General features: G+C 59.7%; 1 protein-coding gene across 2 annotated transcripts in view; it reads left to right on the forward strand.

Moving 5' to 3' along the window:
- The window catches only part of CTXN1 (cortexin 1), a 95,518-nt gene that overhangs the window by 69,894 nt on the left and 8,618 nt on the right, over nucleotides 1-17,006 (forward strand). Inside the window, exon 1 of one of the 2 annotated variants that reach the window (XM_053965953.1) lies at nucleotides 5,639-5,847. The exons of the other annotated variant lie outside the window; for it this stretch is intronic. The gene's annotated coding sequence lies outside the window, so the exon portion shown is untranslated. Of the gene's footprint in view, nucleotides 1-5,638; nucleotides 5,848-17,006 lie in introns of those variants that run through there. 2 annotated transcript variants of the gene reach the window in all.

Raw genomic sequence — 17,006 nt, forward strand, 5'->3', positions numbered from 1 at the left:
ATATTTTTCTTTGGGATGTGACAGCTCCAGCAGCTTCCTGGAGCTTGCCCCGAGCCCTTGGAGCATTCCCAGGGTGTGGGGATGCCACATTCCCCGTTTGGATCACCCCCAGGGCAGGCTGGGGGTGGCATGTGGGTCACAACCACCCCAGGGAATGCTGCAGGCTGGGGTGAGGGGCTGGAATGCTGGGATGGAGCAAGTCTGGGAAGGGGCTGGAGCCCCAGGAGAGGCTGAGGGAGCTGGGAAAGGGGCTCAGCCTGGAGAAAAGGGGGATCAGGGGGGACCTTGTGGCTCTGCACAACTCCTGACAGGAGGGGACAGCCAGGGAGGTCGAGCTCTGCTCCCAGGGGACAGCAGGACAGGAGGGCACAGCCTCAAGCTGTGCCAAGGGGGGGTTAGGTTGGATATTGGGGAAATTCCTTCATGGAAAGGGTTGTAAAGCCCTGGCACAGCTGCCCTGGGCACGGCTGGAGTCCCCACCCCTGCAGGGATTTAAATTAAAATCCGTGGGGATGTGGCACTTGGGGACAGGGCCAGTGGTGGCCTTGGCAGTGCTGGGCTAATGCTCGGGCTCGGTGGCCTTGGAGGCTTTTCCAGCCCTGCTGGAGAAGGGCTGGGGGGGTTCCATGGTTCTGGGGCTGGGCACTGCCAGCCGTGCCCGCAGCTCCATCCCCGGGATGTCTCCGAGCAAAGCGGGGTTGCCATGGGGATGGGGATGCTGGGATGGTGACTCAGAGCTGCTCCCTGCCAGGCTCTGACATCCCGTGGGCTGTTCCCACCCCGGCGTGGGGGGCTCTGAGCCCCCAACACCCCCCACACCATCCCCAGGCTGCTCCAAACCTCCAGCCCGGCCTTGGGCACTGCCAGGGATCCAGGGGCAGCCACGGCTGCTCTGGGAATTCCACTCCAAGGCCTCCCCACCCTCAGGGAAGGGTTGGAATGAGATATTTTTGGCCTCTTCCAACCCAACCCATTCCAGGGTTCTGTGGTGCCACAGCTGCCCCTGGGAAGGCTGAGCCATCCCTCACTGCTACCCCGAGGCATTTGGGACTTTTCCCCAAATCCTGCAGGGCTGGAGTTTGGACAACCAGCACTGCCCTGAGGGTTTTGTTCAGGCATTTCTTTCCCAGTTCCCAGTTCCCATTCCATGCTGGATTTGATGGAATGTGATGATCAGGGTGTCCCCACTGATCCCTCAGTGCTCTCTGCTCCTCTGTTCCTCCCTCCAATGCATTTTTTTAGGGATGCAGCCCTTGCTGCCAGGTGAAATTGTCCTCCCTGGGCCTTTCTGGCACAGGGGCTCTTCTTTCCAGCCTTAAGCACACAAAACATCCCTGCCAAATGACAGCTCCGAGGGAAGAGCTGCGCCAAGCCCGGAGCACCAAGCTCGTTTAAGAACAATTCATTAGAGGGGGGAGGTTTTTTTGAATGAGGTGTTTTTCATCTGGGAAGGGAGCTGGGACAGATCCATGGAGCAGCAGCCTCTTGTGCTGCCTCTCCAGAGCTCAGCTGCTCTGCCAAAGCCTCGGAGATGGTTTTTTTTTTGTTGTTGTTTTTTTTTGTGGTGAACGATTCCAAAATGATTCTTCTCCTGTCTCAGATCAGCTCCAAGAGCTGTGAGTTCTCCCTGGAGCTGCTGGAAGGAGCGGGGGCTTTGTCAGGCTGGGTGGAGGGATGAGTTACTGAGGGATGTGGGGATTCTTCTGGCTCTGACTATTCCTGCCAATTAAAAGAAATAAATAAAGCTTAATTAAGGCAAAGGCTTAGAGAACACTTCTCCCCATGGAGCACGGGGAGGAAATTCCACTTGGAAAGGTTCTGCCTGTGGCTGCCCCATCCCTGGAGGTGTCCAAGTGTTGGAGAGGGCTTGGAGCAACCAGGGATGGTGGGAAGGGGGTGGGACTGGATGGTTTTCAGGTCCTTCCAAGCCAAGCCAGTCCCGATTTTCTGGCTCAACCCCTTGAAGTGCCCAGGAGCCGGGAGCACCGCGGGGACCTGGAGCAGCATCAGGAAAATCCCAAATGCCAGCGCTGAGGGCTGGGCTGGGCTGGGCACGGGCTGCAGAGTGCAGCAGAGATTTGTTTTCCAGAGGGAAAGAGCTTCCAAACATCCCCTGGGAGTGGCTGGACGCCCAAGAGGAGCAGGATCCTGACACAGCATCCCCGCTCCGGAGGGGCTGGAGCAGCTGGGAGGTGCCACCACCCGTGGCTGTCACCAAGTGGGCACACAAAGCTTTGGGGGAGCTCCCAGGGATGGAAAACGCCGGGAATCCCCCAGGGAGATGGGATCCAACACCTTGGAATGGCTGGATGTCAAAGCAGCCCTCGGGAGGGAATTGACCACGGGTTAAGGGATGGATCCATTGATTTTATTCTGTCCTTGATCTCCATCTCGCCTTGCCCTGGGATGTTTTCAGCTGAGGTGCTTTTTAAAACAGCTTTAATTCATTTTCCCTTGGCTGCTGCAGTGCTGCTAATTGGGAACTGGGACTATCTGTCAGGATTTACATAGATTTTGAAATGGGAAAGGAAAAACTTCCAAAAATACCTCCCTTTTTAAACGCAAATGCAGCAGAAACTTCATGAAACCGTTTTCTTAAAATACCCTGAAAATCCACCGTGATTTTGATGGATCCTTTCTGCCAGCAAGGTTTGCTCTGGGAAAGGATGGATCCGAACATCCCGGCAGGCTCTGATTGCAGCGGGATCTGTGAGCACTGCCCAGACCTTCCCCACACGCCCGGCTTTCCCTGGGAACTGAGGCTCGGCTTTCCCTGGGAATACAGGCTCAGATTTCCCAGGAACACAGGTTCAGCTTTCTTGGGAACACAGGCTCAGCTTTCCCTGGGAACTGAGGCTCAGATTTCCTTGGGAATACAGGCTCAGATTTCCTTGGGAACTGAGGTTCAGGTTTTCTGAGAACACAGGCTCAGATTTCCTTGGGAATACACCCTCAACTTTCCCGGGAGCACAGCCTCAGCATTCCCGGGAACACGGGCTTGGCTTTCCCGGGAATACAGGCTCAGGTTTCTTTGGGAATAGAGGCTCGTTTTTCCTTGGGAACACAGGCTCGGCTTTCTTTGGGAACACAGATTTCCCGGGAACACCGGCTCAGATTTCTTTGGGAATAGAGGCTCGGCTTTCCTCTGGGAACGTGCCGGGCGCTGGACCCGCGGCTCCCTCCAGCCCACCGGGATCTCTCCTTTTGGCGTTTGTTTTGATCCCATGGGATGTGAGTGGGACCTGCCCTGGCGAGGATGAGCCCCGCGGTCTCCATTGGCACCGGCACGTCTGAGTTCCCCGGGAACGTCTGCCACGAGCTCCCGTAGCCATGGAGACACCGAAGCCGTGCACAGCAACACTTTTCCAGGCGTTTTTTCCCTTTTTTTTTTCCCTGCCAGCCTCCTCGGCTCTGTATGACTCTGTTGTGCCCACAGCAAGGGCTGATAATTTTAAGGGAATAGCGGAATTTTCTATGGAATGTCAGGTGAGAGCCTTGGCAGAGCTTATCCTTGCTCCCAGCATCCCGCTGCTTCCAAGGTCTGTGCCACACCAGCGGGCACCTCTTCCCATCTCCAGCCTAAAAGATTCCGTGTGGGATGGGGCATCTCTGCTCTGGAGCCAGGCTGGGAGAGCTGGGGGCGTTCAGCTGGAGAAGGGAAGGATCCAGAGAGAGCTCAGAGCCCCTTGCAGGGCCCAAAGGGGCTCCAGGAGAGCTGGGCAGGGATTTGGGACGAGGGATGGAGGGAAAATAGAGTCACCCTCTGCTCTGCCCCGGGTGTGTGGGAAGGCAGCGCTCCAGAGGGATGGATCCAGCCAGGAATGGTGCAGCAGCAGGGATGTGCTTGGCTGCAGGGATGCTCTGAGGGTGTGCTGGAAGCTCCTGGCTGGAGAGGAGCAGCAGCTCCATCAGCACGGTCCTGTCCCTTCTGTAAGCCCGTGCTGGCCCTGGGAGTGTCCCAGAGATCCTCAGCAGGATGGGATGAGCAGGGTGCTGAGCACAAGCAGCAGCAATGCTGGAATTCCAAGCTGGCATTTGGAAGGGATCTTGGCCAAAAACCCCGTGGGGTCTGGATCCCTCCTGCCTCTCCCAGCTGCTCCAAGGCTGTGTCCCCTTCCTGGCACCCCCACGGCCACTCCTGTCCCCCACATGCCCAGGGCCACTCCCATGAATGCCCCTGCAGCCACCTTGACCCCCCAATCCCGTATTTTCACAGCATTCCCATGGCTCTGCTCCTCCTTGCATCCCCAGGCTCCTCCTGCAGGACTACACCCACTGCAGCCCCCTGTCCCTGTTCCCAGGGCCCCTGTGCTGTCACCCCCCCCGGGAGATGTGACTCCACCACATCCCTCGGCATCGCCCCCCACGACAGCACAACCCCTGCACCCCCAGGGACCACATCCCTAAAATCCCCCAGGGACCACATCCCTAAAATCCCCCCAGGAATCACATCCCTAAAATCCCCCCAGGTACCACATCCCTAAAATCCCCCAAGGAACCACATCCCTAAAATCCACCCAGGACCACATCCCTAAAATCCCCCCAGGTACCACATCCCTAAAATCCTCCAAGGTACCACATCCCTAAAATCCCCCAGGTACCACATCCCTAAAATCCCCCCAGGGACCACATCCCTAAAATCCCCCCAGGTACCACATCCCTAAAATCCTCCAAGGTACCACATCCCTAAAATCCCCCAGGTACCACATCCCTAAAATCCTCCAAGGAACCACATCCCTAAAATCCCCCAGGTACCACATCCCTAAAATCCTCCAAGGAACCACATCCCTAAAATCCCCCAGGTACCACATCCCTAAAATCCCCCAAGGAACCACATCCCTAAAATCCCCCCAGGAACCACATTCCTAAAATCCCCCAGGTACCACATCCCTAAAATCCCCCAGGACCACATCCCTAAAATCCACCCAGGGACCACATCCCTAAAATCCCTCCAGGTACCACATCCCTAAATTCCCCTCAGGAACCACATCCCTAAAATCCCCCCAGGTACCACATCCCTAAAATCCTCCAAGGTACCACATCCCTAAAATCCCCCCAGGAACCACATCCCTAAAATTCCCCCAGGTACCACATCCCTAAAATCCCCCAAGGAACCACATCCCTAAAATCCCCCCAGGAACCACATCCCTAAAATCCCCCCAGGAACCACATTCCTAAAATCCCCCCAGGTACCACATCCCTAAAATCCCCCAGGTACCACATCCCTAAAATCCCCCAGGTACCACATCCCTAAAATCCCCCCAAGGTACTGCATCCCCCCACTCCACCTGTATCCCCACGTCCCTAAAATCCCCCCAGGGTACCACCTCCCCCCGGCATCCCCCCGGCGCCACATCCCGCACACCTTTCCGCATCCCCACGTTATCCCATCCCCCCGCACCCTCCCGCAGCCCCGCATGCTTCCCACCCCCTCCCGCCTCCTCGCAGCCGCTGCATCCCCCCCACGCCGGGTACCACACCCCCGCATCCTCCATCTCCCGCATCCTCCATCCCACACATCCCCCGCATCCCTCCACACCCTCCGCATCCCCGCACCCCACGCATCCCTCCCTCCCCTCCCCACCCCTCCCTCCCCACCCCGTATCCTCACTCCGCCCCCCCAATCGCAGCTCCCCCCCCCCCTTCCGCAGCCCAATCAGGGCCGCTTGGAGGAATTCAAACCCCGGCCCCGCAAGCGCCGGCGGCGGCTCCGCTCCGCTCCCCCGGCCGGGAAGGCTGCGCCGTGGAGCGGCCGGGAACGGCAGCGGGACCGGGAGCGGGGCCGGTCCGGATGGGCTCGGGGAACGGCGGGGCGGGCGCGGCCCCCGCCCGCCGCCCGGAGCGCAGGTGAGCGGGGAGGAACCGGGGGGAACCGGGGGGAACCGGGAAAGTTTGGTGGCGGAGCCCCGGGGCTGCACCGGGCACCGCCCGGCCGCGGCTCCGCAGGGGCGGTGCGGGATGCGGGGGGACTCCGCTCCTGGTACCGCTCCCGGTACCGCTCCCGGTGCCGCTCCCGGTGCCGGTTGCCCCCGGCCCTGGGTGGGCTCGCTGCGGGGATGGGGGGTCCGGAGAGGTGCGGTATCCCCGGGGTCGGGGTGCGCCCGGGGCTCTGTGACAGCCTGGGGTGGGGGGGAGAGGGAAAAAAGGGGAATTTTGGAAGGAATATCGCTGTTAGATAAAATCTGGGATGGGCATTTTGGGGAAGAAGAAGTGGAAAACAAGGAATTCCTGCAGCTGCTGCAAAGCCGCTGATTTTGGGGTTCTGCTGTCGGGGAGCAAAGGGGCGGCTGCCGAAGCCCCCAAGTGCTGAGGGGATTTTGGGGTGCCCACCCCGGGTCTGGGAGACGGGGGAGGGCGGCTTCGGGAAACTTTGGGATGAAACGGAGCTGCTGGGTCCCTGCTGGAGCCGGGGGGGTCCCGCGGAACCCCGGGACAAAGGGCTGAGCCACGGAGCTGCCCCTTGGAGGAGCCGGGGGCGTTTCACTCTCAGCCCCCTCGGGGAAGAGCTGGAGCTGGGGGAGCTCTCCGGGAGTGCCGGGGAGTGGCAGAGGGAATTCGGGAAGTCTGGGCTCGCTGGAGGCAGTTTTTGGTGCAGAGCCTCGTGTGGAACATGAGATGAAGCTCCAGCAGTGCCAGCTGTGGCATTGCCGGCGCTTTGGGGCTCCCAGGACCTGGCTGCCATCCCCTCCTTCCTGCCACTCCCGGGGGGTTCTGCCCCATCCCAGCTGCTGTTATTGGGCAGGAAGGTGTCCCGGAGCCGAGGAGGGAGACTCCGGTGCTGCTCCGAGGTGGTGCCCGGGCAGGGCTGTGCGTGGGACAGGCGCTGGGAATGGTTTTCCTGGCGGAGGGACGCGGTGGGAGCAGGATCTGCCTGGTTGCTGTGGCAGCACAGCCCCAGCCGCTCCTGGCAGTGCCCAGATCCTTGGGTGAGGCTCTGTTTTTCCCTGAGCAGCTTTGGGAATGTGTTCGGGGTCTCTCCCCACGGTTCCTGTGTCAGGTGAGAGGTGGGATCATCCCTGAAAACTGCACGGGTGGAACCCCCGAGCTGCAAATCCCCCCGGAAAGGACGGCTGGGGCACGAGGACAGGGCCTCAGGCTGCGCCAGGCAGGGTTTAGGTTGGATTTTGGGGGAATTTCTCCACAGAAAAGCTGTCCAAGCCCTGGCACGGTGGCAACGGGGGCGTCCCCATCCCTGCGGGGATTTCAAAACTTGGGGACGTGGGTCACTGCTGGCCTGGCCAGCGCTGGGAATGGGCTCGGTGATCTCGGGGGACTTTTCCAATGTAAACAATTCCCTGATTCCATAATCTGGGACAGCTCCAGGGCCACCCAGCAGCGCCTGCTGTCCCCAAGGAGCCATCCACCTGTTGCAGGTGGCCCCGGCCGGGCGGGTCCCGCTGTCCCCGCGGCTCTCCCGCTGCCGGGGAAATCTGCTCGCTGCTCCCGCAGCCGGCGGGGCCGGGGCAGCGTTCCCGGGGCTCAGCGGGACGGAGCGGGCCGTGCCCAGCCCCTGCCAGGCCGGCCCGGGGCTGGAGCAGCAGCAGGGCCGTGGGCGGCTGCAGGAAAAGCCGGAGCTTGGAGCAGCAGCCGCGGTTCGTGAGCTCCGCGCCTCCCCCGGCGCCTGACACGGGTGACAGGAGCGGGTGACAGGAGCGGGTGACAGGAGCGGGTGACAGGAGCGGGTGACACCCTCGGGCTGGCGGCGCCGAGCTCTCTGGAATTGCCAAGTGCCGGTAAATCCCGAGCCCTGCTTTGGGAGCAGCTGCTGCCGGGCTGGGCTGGCAGGCGGCTGGAGCGGCTCTGCCTCCAAACATTCCCCACAGAATCAAATTGATGGATCCCAGCTCCCTGAAGGGGAATTTAAGGGCCATTAGGCTGCGGCTGCAGCCCGGGGCGGGGCCTTAAACCCGGGATTAAAGGGATAACCATGGGGAGGGAATTGCGGGATGGGAGTGCTCCAGGGTGTGAGGCCAGGGATGGAAAATTGGGGTTTAGAAGGGAGCTGGAGGCTGTTTCTGGAAGAAGGAGCTGGAACATGCAGGGAAGAGCTGTGGTGACCCAAAGAGGGACCTGGAGTGGGTCTGGAATTGTTGATCCCAGTCGTGCCTGGCTGGTGGGACAGAACCTGCCCATTCCAGCCGTGCCTGGCATTGGATCTGCCTTACCAGGGTCTGCCGGGAATCCCGAGGGAGGAACCCAGCAGACCATTCCACAGCCACCCTGCTGAAGGATTCTGTGCTGTGGGGAGGGCAGGATGCTGCTGGGAAGCTGGGACGTGCCTGAGGTGCAGACCTGGAGCCTGGGAAGCTCCCAGGACTGGGCAGCACAGGTGTATCCATGGATTTTAACATCCTCCCAAGCCCTTGTGTGGCTTTCCCTTCCTGGCCTGGCAGACCTTGGTCTCTACATCCCAACCAACCAGGCAGAACCTCCTTCAGGGAGGAATTTTGGAATCCAAACCTTTCTTTGGAAGCACATTTGGCTTCTGCTGGAATTCACCAGTCCATGGGAATGGTTTGGAGCAGAAACCCCTGAGCCCACAGGAGAGCAACAACTTGGGGTCATGGAGAGGAACAAACACCTGGGAGCTCCCAAAGAGGCAGGGCAGGAGCTACTGGATCCTCTTCCAGCCTGGAATGGGTCTGGAGCCCGGACTGGACGGGGCTTGGAGCAGCCTGAGGTGTCCCTGAGCCCATTCCATGATCCCACAGTTCCCTTGCTGGTGTCCCTGTGTGAGCAGAGGTGGCTTTGCCATCCCAGCCTCACTGTCCCCATGCTCCTGCTGCCCTGGAGCTCCCAGCTGCCCCAGCCCGGAGGGATGAGGGATCCTCTGGGCTGGGAGAGCTCTTGGTGCTGTGCCAGCTCATGGAATTCAGCTGGAAAAGCCCTGGATCAGCCCCACGGAGCTGCCCGGGGTGGGAAGGGCTCCTCAGGCCGGAGACTCCGGTGCCTGAATTCCTGGGATCTCCCGCAGCCCCTCTGCATTGCAGGGCTGGGAGTTTGTCTTTAATTGTGCCGGGCTGTGCTAACGAAGGGATTAAGGCCTGGGAGGGCGAGCGGTGCCGGCCAAATTCCCTTCCCTGCTCCAAGGGTTTTGTAATGCTCTCCTTTCATTCCTTCATCCCTGCCTGGAGCATCCCACACTGGGATCCAGATCTGAGCCACTGCTGGGGCTGGGCCACGTGTCCCCAGCAGCTGGCTGAGCTTTCCCAAGGACTGTGGGATGAGGGAACACCTGGATGGGGCCGGGCACTCCCTTCTCCCTGGATTCCCCGTTGGGCATCGGCAGCTGGGAGCATTCCAGCAGGGATGGGGATGGGCTCCAGGGAAGGGGAGAGCTGGGGGACGCTCTGTCTCCTGTGGAAGGAGCAGCTGCTCTCTGCTGGATCCCACAGAGCTGCTCCATCCATGGGATCCTCTTCTTTCCAGGTCAGGAGCTCGTGGGATGAGCCCAAGGCTCCTCCAGGAAAGGAGGGGGCTGGAACTGGAGCTGCTGCCAGGGGCAGGGGTTGGGATAAACGCGTGGAATCTCCAGAGCTGTGCAGGACAGGGGCATCAGGAACATTCCCTGAGAGCTGCAGGGAGGGAACCTTGTCCCCAAGGGACCTGCTGTCCTGCCCTGGCAGTGCCAGGCTCGGGGCAGACACGGCCCCGGTGTCCCTGGGTCGGGATCCCAGCCGGAGCAGCGGCGCCAGGGCCGGAGCAGAGCTCGGCTCGGCTGCCAAGGTGCTTCCAGGAATGCCTCTCTCCACTGGGGCATGGCAGGGACACAAATCAGCCAGTGATGGAGAGTGCTTGGCACTGGGATGGCACAAAGTGTCCTGGCACGGGGCGGGGACAGGCGGGACCAGCCTGGGATCCTGGCACGGGGCCGGAGTCTGCATCCACAGGAGCTGCAGCCCAGAGCAGGGAGTGGGGGGGACACGGATCCCCGGGGCAGGACTGGGGGTCCCAGCTGCAGATGGATAATCCTGTCCCCCTGTCTGTCCCTGCCTGGCACAGGGGGAGCGGGAAGGGGAAGGGTTCCAGCAGTGGGATGAGAGAACTTGGGGTCCAGGAGTGGGGATGCTCCTTCCCTCCTGCTCTGTCCCGTGTGTGTCACTCACCCCAGCCCAGCCCAGACATCCCTGGCTCTGGGGAAGCCATGGAGGAGCCTTTGGCTGAGGTGAGAGTTGGGGATGGGCCAGAGGGACCTGCTGGGATTTGGACCCTGCTGGGTCTGTGGCCATTCCTGGCTTCCCTAATCCTGTCCATCCCTGGAGCAGAGTCTGGATCTGGGGAGCCTCAAGAAGCTCAGGGCAGCCCCTTTGATCCACCAGCAGCTCCCAGTCCTTTTCCCTGCCTGCTTTGCTCCAAATGCTGGGAACCGTGGCCAGATTTGAGCAGGACCTTCCCTGAGGGAAGCAGGAATGGGATCCCCCACCTCCCTGCAGCTCTGAGCCTCCCGAGGGCAGATAAAATCACCGGGAGTTCGCAGCATGGGAACGGCATCGATTTCCGGGAGCTGAGCCCTGGCCCTGCGATCGATCTGCATTTTTATCAGCTCATCTCAGTGACGGGAGAGGCTTTGGCACTGCGGGGGAGGAGGAGGGGGAGAGGAGGAGGAGGAGCAGCTCTGCTCTGGGGGTGCTGCTGGTGGTCCCTCAGCTCCTCAGGTCTCCTGCTCGGTCCTGCAAAGCCTGGAGGGATGGAAGGATGGAGAGATCAGGGATGCAGAGATGGAGAGATCAGGGATGGAGGGATGAGGGATGCAGGGATGGAGAGATCAGGGATGCAGAGATGGAGAGATCAGGGATGGAGGGATGAGGGATGCAGGGATGGAGAGATCAGGGATGCAGAGATGGAGAGATCAGGGATGGAGGGATGAGGGATGCAGGGATGGAGAGATCAGGGATGGAGGGATGAGGGATGCAGGGATGGAGAGATCAGGGATGCAGAGATGGAGAGATCAGGGATGGAGGGATGAGGGATGCAGGGATGGAGAGATCAGGGATGCAGAGATGGAGAGATCAGGGATAGAGGGATGAGGGATGCAGGGATGGAAGGATGGAAGGAATGAGGGATGCAGGGACGTTCTCCAGGTTAAAACGCTCCCCACGGAGAGAGGCTGGGACACTTGTCGTGCTTTTGGGAAGGACATGGATCAAATCCAGCAAGGCTTTGCTTTCCCTCTTCACCTCCCTCTCCTGCTCCCGTTTGCCTCTGAACTGGGTGGGTGGAGGGGCTGAATAATTCCAGAGAATTCCCGAGGCAGGGGGGTCGCTCTTGTTGCCTCTGGAGTTTCTTGATGACAACAACCAGCTCGTGTTGGCCCTGGGAAAGTCCATTTTTCCTTGGATTTAGGGTTGTGTGGGGATGCTGGGCCGGGGAGCACTTGGCATTCCAGGGCAGGGGAAGCTCGGGCCGTGCTGGCCCCTCCAGCCCTGCCTTTCCCTGGCTGCTCCTCCCTGCTCCTCCCATCGCATTCCGCGCTTGGCAGGAGCCGCTGGGGCTGGGCTGGAGCCACCGCTGCCCCCGCTGGAGTGGATGGGATCGTTCCCTCCAGGGGAGAGCTCTGGGAGCCAGCAGCAGGGCTGGGATCCTGCCTGGAGAGCTCTGTGCCTTCAGTCCTGGGCTGAAGCCCTGCTTGGAGCTTTCCAGTGGCAGAGTCCAGACGTGGATTTGGGAGCGTTCCCTCTGTTCAGCCTCTGCTGCCTTCCCAGCCCGGGTTTTATGGGGCTTGGAGCACCCTGGGACAGCGGGAGGTGTCCAGGGGTGGCACCGGATGGGTTTTAAGGTCCCTTCCAACCCAAACCACCCCATAACTCCGGGATGTCCCAAGCTTATCCCAAAAGAGCTTCTTCCTGTGCAATTCCTCCTTGTTCCTGACCCCGGGTGGGAGCTGGAAGCAGAGGAGAGGGGTGGGAGCAGGAAGCCCTGGCAGAGTTTGTCTGTCCCAGTTCCCTGCGTGGGGTTTGTCCTTCTGCCGCCACCCTGCAGAGCCCCGGCAGCTCCCAAAATTGCTGCCAGCCCGCGGGAGGAAGCGGCAGGAGCTGGGAGGGCTGGGAGGAGCGGGATGCCGGCGGGAGAGGCCGGGATTGATCACCGAGCCCTCCTGGGGGGATCGATTGTCCCGGGCGGCCGGGACGGGAGCAGCGGCGCTGCTTTCATCGGGAGTTAATGGGATTGGGGCCAGAGATGAGCGAGGGGCGGGCGGGCACCGAGGCAGAGCTGGGAGGGACTGGGGACAAGGGATGGAGGGACAGCACACAGGGAATGGCTTCACACCGACAGCAGGCAGGGATGGGTGGGATTTTGGGAAGGAATTCCTCCCTGGGAGGGTGGGAAGGGGCTGGGATGGAATTCCCAGAGCAGCTGTGGCTGCCCCTGCATCCCTGGCAGTGCCCAAGGCCGGGCTGGAGCAGCCTGGGACTGTGGAAGGTGTCCCTGCCGTGGCAGGGCTGGCACTGGGTGGGATTTGAGGTCCCTCCAACCCAACCCAGTCTGGAATTCTGTGCCAGGAGCAAAGCTGGACGGGCTGGGATTGACAATCCCACTCTTGTGTGTTCCCAGCCCGGATTATTTCGGGGGAATTCAGCTCGGTGATCCACACAAAGCCTCGGCCGCTGCTCTGGGTGTTGGCGCACGTGGAGGGCGGCTCCAAACAGCGACTCCGACCCAGGAATGATTAAAAATCCTTTAATTGCAGCACCAGAGTTCTTCGGAGCTGAGTCTTTGCCCATTTGCTCGATAATTCATGGCAGAGCCCGGTAATTAAATGCTAAAGACCCGATTTGCCTGGCATTGTTTGCAGTTCCATTGCTGCTTGAATGCAAGAAATTACCGAGTCATTTAATTGGTAATTAAAAGTAATGATTGCTTCCCATGCTCCAGGAATTACTCAGCATTTCTGGGGTTGTTTGCACACAGCAGAAACGCCCTCCCTGTTTTCCAGGCTGAATTCCTGTAAACTTCTGCCTGGATTTGTGCTGAGGGAAGCCTCGTGCTGCCCCATCCTCTTTTAATGGCTCATAAAGACCAGGAAAAAAATGCAAATTAACACAAAATGAGGCAGCACAAGCTGCCCGTGGGAAACGCCTGGGTTTGATGCCTGTCCCCTTCCCAGGCTCTCCCACTGCACATGACCTTGGATGGGTGGGTTTGGGGGGAGTTTGGAATGTCCAGGTGCTTTTGGGGCTGGATTTGGGCGTTTGGATAAGGCAATGTGAGGCTGTATTTATAAACGTTCCGTAATTCCTGACAGGAGGAGCCAGGGGAAATCGGGATCTGCTCGCAGGGAACAACAGGACAAGAGGGAACGGCCTCGAGTTGTGCCAGGGGAGGCTTAAATTGGATATTGGGGAAATTCCTTCATGGAAAGGGTTGTCCAGCCCTGGGACAGGTGGAGTCCCCATCCCTGGAAGTGTCCACGGCCAGGCTGGGGCTTGGGGACAGTGGAAGGTGTCCCTGCCCATGGCCCTGGGTGGGTTTTGAGGTCCTTCCAACCCAAACCATTCCACGATTCTGGAAGCGATTCCCTCCAGCTCTGATCCCGGGAGATCAGAGCCCTCAAAGCGGGCAGCTCCCTGATCCTGGAGCAGATTCCCAGATAAAACCAGGGGATGATTGAAATGGAGAATGTGAATCAGGCATTTCAGGAGGAAAAAATTCCCTCCTGGGCGGGAAGCAGCGGCGATCCCACAGCGAGCTCAGCCCGGGAGCTGCACGGACCCGAGCCCAGCCCAATTCCAGCCGGGAGCCGCGCCGGGCTCGGGACCCCCGGCACCGGGGGGGTCGGGACCTCGTGGGGAATGTCACAGCGTGGGGACATCCCACTGCCATGGCAACCTGAGCCGGGCACCGAGCCGGGAGCGACGGGCTGGGAGTGGCACTGGGAGGGGTCAGGAGCTGGCACTGGAATGTGCTGGGAGTGGCACTGGGATGAGCTGGGAGTGGCACTGAGATGTGCTGGGAATGGCACTGGGAGGGATCAGGAGCTGGCACTGGAATGTGCTGGGAGTGGCACTGGGATGAGCTGGGAATGGCACTGGGAAGGGTCAGGAGTTGGCACGGGGATGTGCTGGGAGTGGCACTGGGTTGTGCTGGGAATGGCACTGGGATGTGCTGGGAGTGGCACTGGGATGAACTGGGAGTGGCACTGGGATGTGCTGGGAGTGGCACTGGGATGTGCTGGGAATGGCACTGGGATGAACTGGGAGTGGCACTGGGAAGGGTCAGGACTCAGCACTGGGATGAACTGGGAGTGGCACTGGGATGTGCTGGGAGTGGCACTGGTATGAACTGGGAGTGGCACTGGGATGAACTGGGAGTGGCACTGGGCTGAGCCCTCCCCAGGTTTTGATCCCCAGGGACGGATCCCGGAGCCGGGAGTTCTCAGGAGGCGTCCCCGCGGTTTGTGGCACTGATGAAATCCTGAACTTCCTCCCCCTGGGGCTCAGAGACCCCACCCGAGGGAAACACCCCTTAAACTGTGCTTGGGCAGGGCAGGGGCCTCGGGAAGCTGGAAACCCCCTGGGGGGGCTGCAGCTGACATTTCCCAGCATCTCAGGAAGTGCTGCCCCAGCCTCGGAGCTGGGATTGCAATTCCTAAAGTTGGGGACAGGGAATAATTTCCATATTTTTGTGCAGAGCCCTGGGAGCTCTGGAGCTGAGCGTGGCCGTTCCATGAAGAACTCCAGGCACGGATAACCTTTGCTTATTCCCAGCCTGGAGTTACCCTGAGCTGATTTTTTGCTGCCTAAGCCCTTCCAGCTGCCCTTTCCTGCTCTGATTCCCAAATCATCAGCTCTGGAGGCATCTCGGAGCCAGAATGTGAATTAATAATGTGCTAAGAAAATAAAGACACTTCAACAGCCTTTAAATCAAGGGGAACAGCCTGTTAAAGGCTTTGGACAAATCCCATTACTTTGTGTGCAGTTTTAGGGCTGGCAGGAATGAATCTCCCAGCAATTTATGGATGGTGACAAATTCTTTCAGGAAGAGCCGGCCCATGGGATGCTCCTCATTATCCAGAGATTCTCTGCAGGAGTTAAGGAGCAGATTGATGTGTCCCACTGGATGTGGCAACACAATTTGTGGCCTCTGGGTCACCTGGGCTGGCATGAAAATTCATTTTGGGAGCGTGGGATGCTCCTCCCTGGGCTCTGGAGCGGTGACAGGACCAGAGCAAGAGACGGGGACTGGGAATTTCCTGTTGTTGATGAAAGGCAGGGAAAGAGGGATCAGGGAATGTTTGTGGCTCTGGAGCTGCCGAAGCCTCTCCTGGGGTGGCTGCATGGACCTGGACCCTGCTGGTGTCACCGTGTCCTCAGAGCTCCCTGTCCCCTGCACAGCCAGGCAGGAGTGACCCCCCTGTCACTCCCATTTTTGGTGTCACAAACCTCCAGGAAAGGCTGGTTTTGAGGGAAAACTGTAGGAATTTGGTTGGGAAGTCGATTGTCCACAGCCATGGATTCCCCTGGCTGCAGCTCTCAGTTCCTGTCTGGGGACACCTCAGGGCTCCCTGGGAATTTGGGTTTCCTCCCTGTGTTTGCCTGACCCTGGAAATTCCTGCTCCAGGAAATTTCTTTTCCTCTGTTCCTCTTTGGAGCATCCCAAGGACCAGGACTGCCCTCGTGCCCTCTCCTCAGTGGTTCAGGGAAGCTGCTGGGGCTGGGATTCTGTGCAGGGAGAGCTCCCAGCCCCTGCAGCAATCAGGGAACAGCTCAGGTGTGAAACATCCCTCACCTGTCCAGGAGAGCTCTGCAGGGCTGGGCTTGGCTCAGGAAGGGGCAGCGAGCTGGAATTCTCTGCTTGAGCAGGGGAGCCTGGAAAGGACAGGACAGGAGAGGACAGGAGAGGACAGGACAGGACACTCAGCGGCACCAGGCACGGGGGGAAATGTTGGGAATGAGGCTTCAGCCCTCGGGAAGGGGCATCGGTGCTGCCCAGGAGGGGTGGCAGCTGTCCCTGCCCCACCAGTGCCAGGGGTTCTGGGAGGGCTTTGGTGTCATCCAGAATAATCCAAGCCTCCAGGACCATCCCCAGCACTGCCAAGGCCACCCCTGTCCCCAAGTGCCACATCCCCATGGCTTTCAACCCCCTGCAGGAGTGGGAATCCAGCCTGTTCCAAGGCCTGTCCACCCTTTCTGTGGAGGAATTTCTCCTCCTGCAGCCACCCAGGCTCCCAAGAAGTACAAGGTGATTTTCTTTCATTTCCATTGGCAGTTAAATCCAACCTCCCATGGCTGGAAGCTGCAGGAAGCACAAATGGTTTTCCCCCAGCCACGGGCAATGTTTTTTTACCTGGAACTGGAGCAGCCAAGTGTGGGATTGTCCTCCAAGCAGGAACAGTCACTCGGTGCCACAGGGCTGTACCCAGAGCAGCCACTGCGGGTTCCACAGATCCCTTTGTCAGCACTAAAAAAGGGCTCAGATCCTGCCGGAGGTTTATGGCATTTCGTAGGGAAATTAGAGAAACACTGGGATTTTCCTCTCCCCAAACTGCAGGGCTGAGTGTGGGACAATGCAAAGGCTGAACCTCGTTTCATTATCCAGCAGGAACAAGCTCCTTTCCTGTCTCCACCTGGAATTCCTCCAGCATCCCCCAAACCCCGGATCCCCCTGAGGCTGCAGCTCCAAATCCCGGCTCTGAGGCAGGGCTGGGATTGATGTTCCTGAATATTCCTGAATATTCCTGAATCCCTGTGCCTCAGGGCACCTCTGTCCCCAGTTCCCCCGAGACCATCCAGCTTTTTGTGTTGTTAGAGGAACAACTCAGCACCAGGATCTCTTCCAGCTCTGAGGGCTTTCCAAGGAGAGAGGGCAGAGTGGGAAGCTCCACGCAGCAATTCCCACAGGCAGGGGCTCTTTGTCAAGGACTTCGGGAGAGGCAGAGGAATTTCGAGACAAAAATCTTGAAATGCCTTGGGTTGGGAAGGACCTTAAAGATCTTCCAGTCCCATCCATGTCCCAGGGTGCTCCAAGCCCTGTCCAGTCTGGCCTTGGGCACTGCCAGGGATCCAGGG

The sequence above is a fragment of the Vidua chalybeata genome, chromosome 27 (assembly GCF_026979565.1).
Source record: "Vidua chalybeata isolate OUT-0048 chromosome 27, bVidCha1 merged haplotype, whole genome shotgun sequence".
NCBI lineage: Eukaryota > Metazoa > Chordata > Aves > Passeriformes > Viduidae > Vidua > Vidua chalybeata.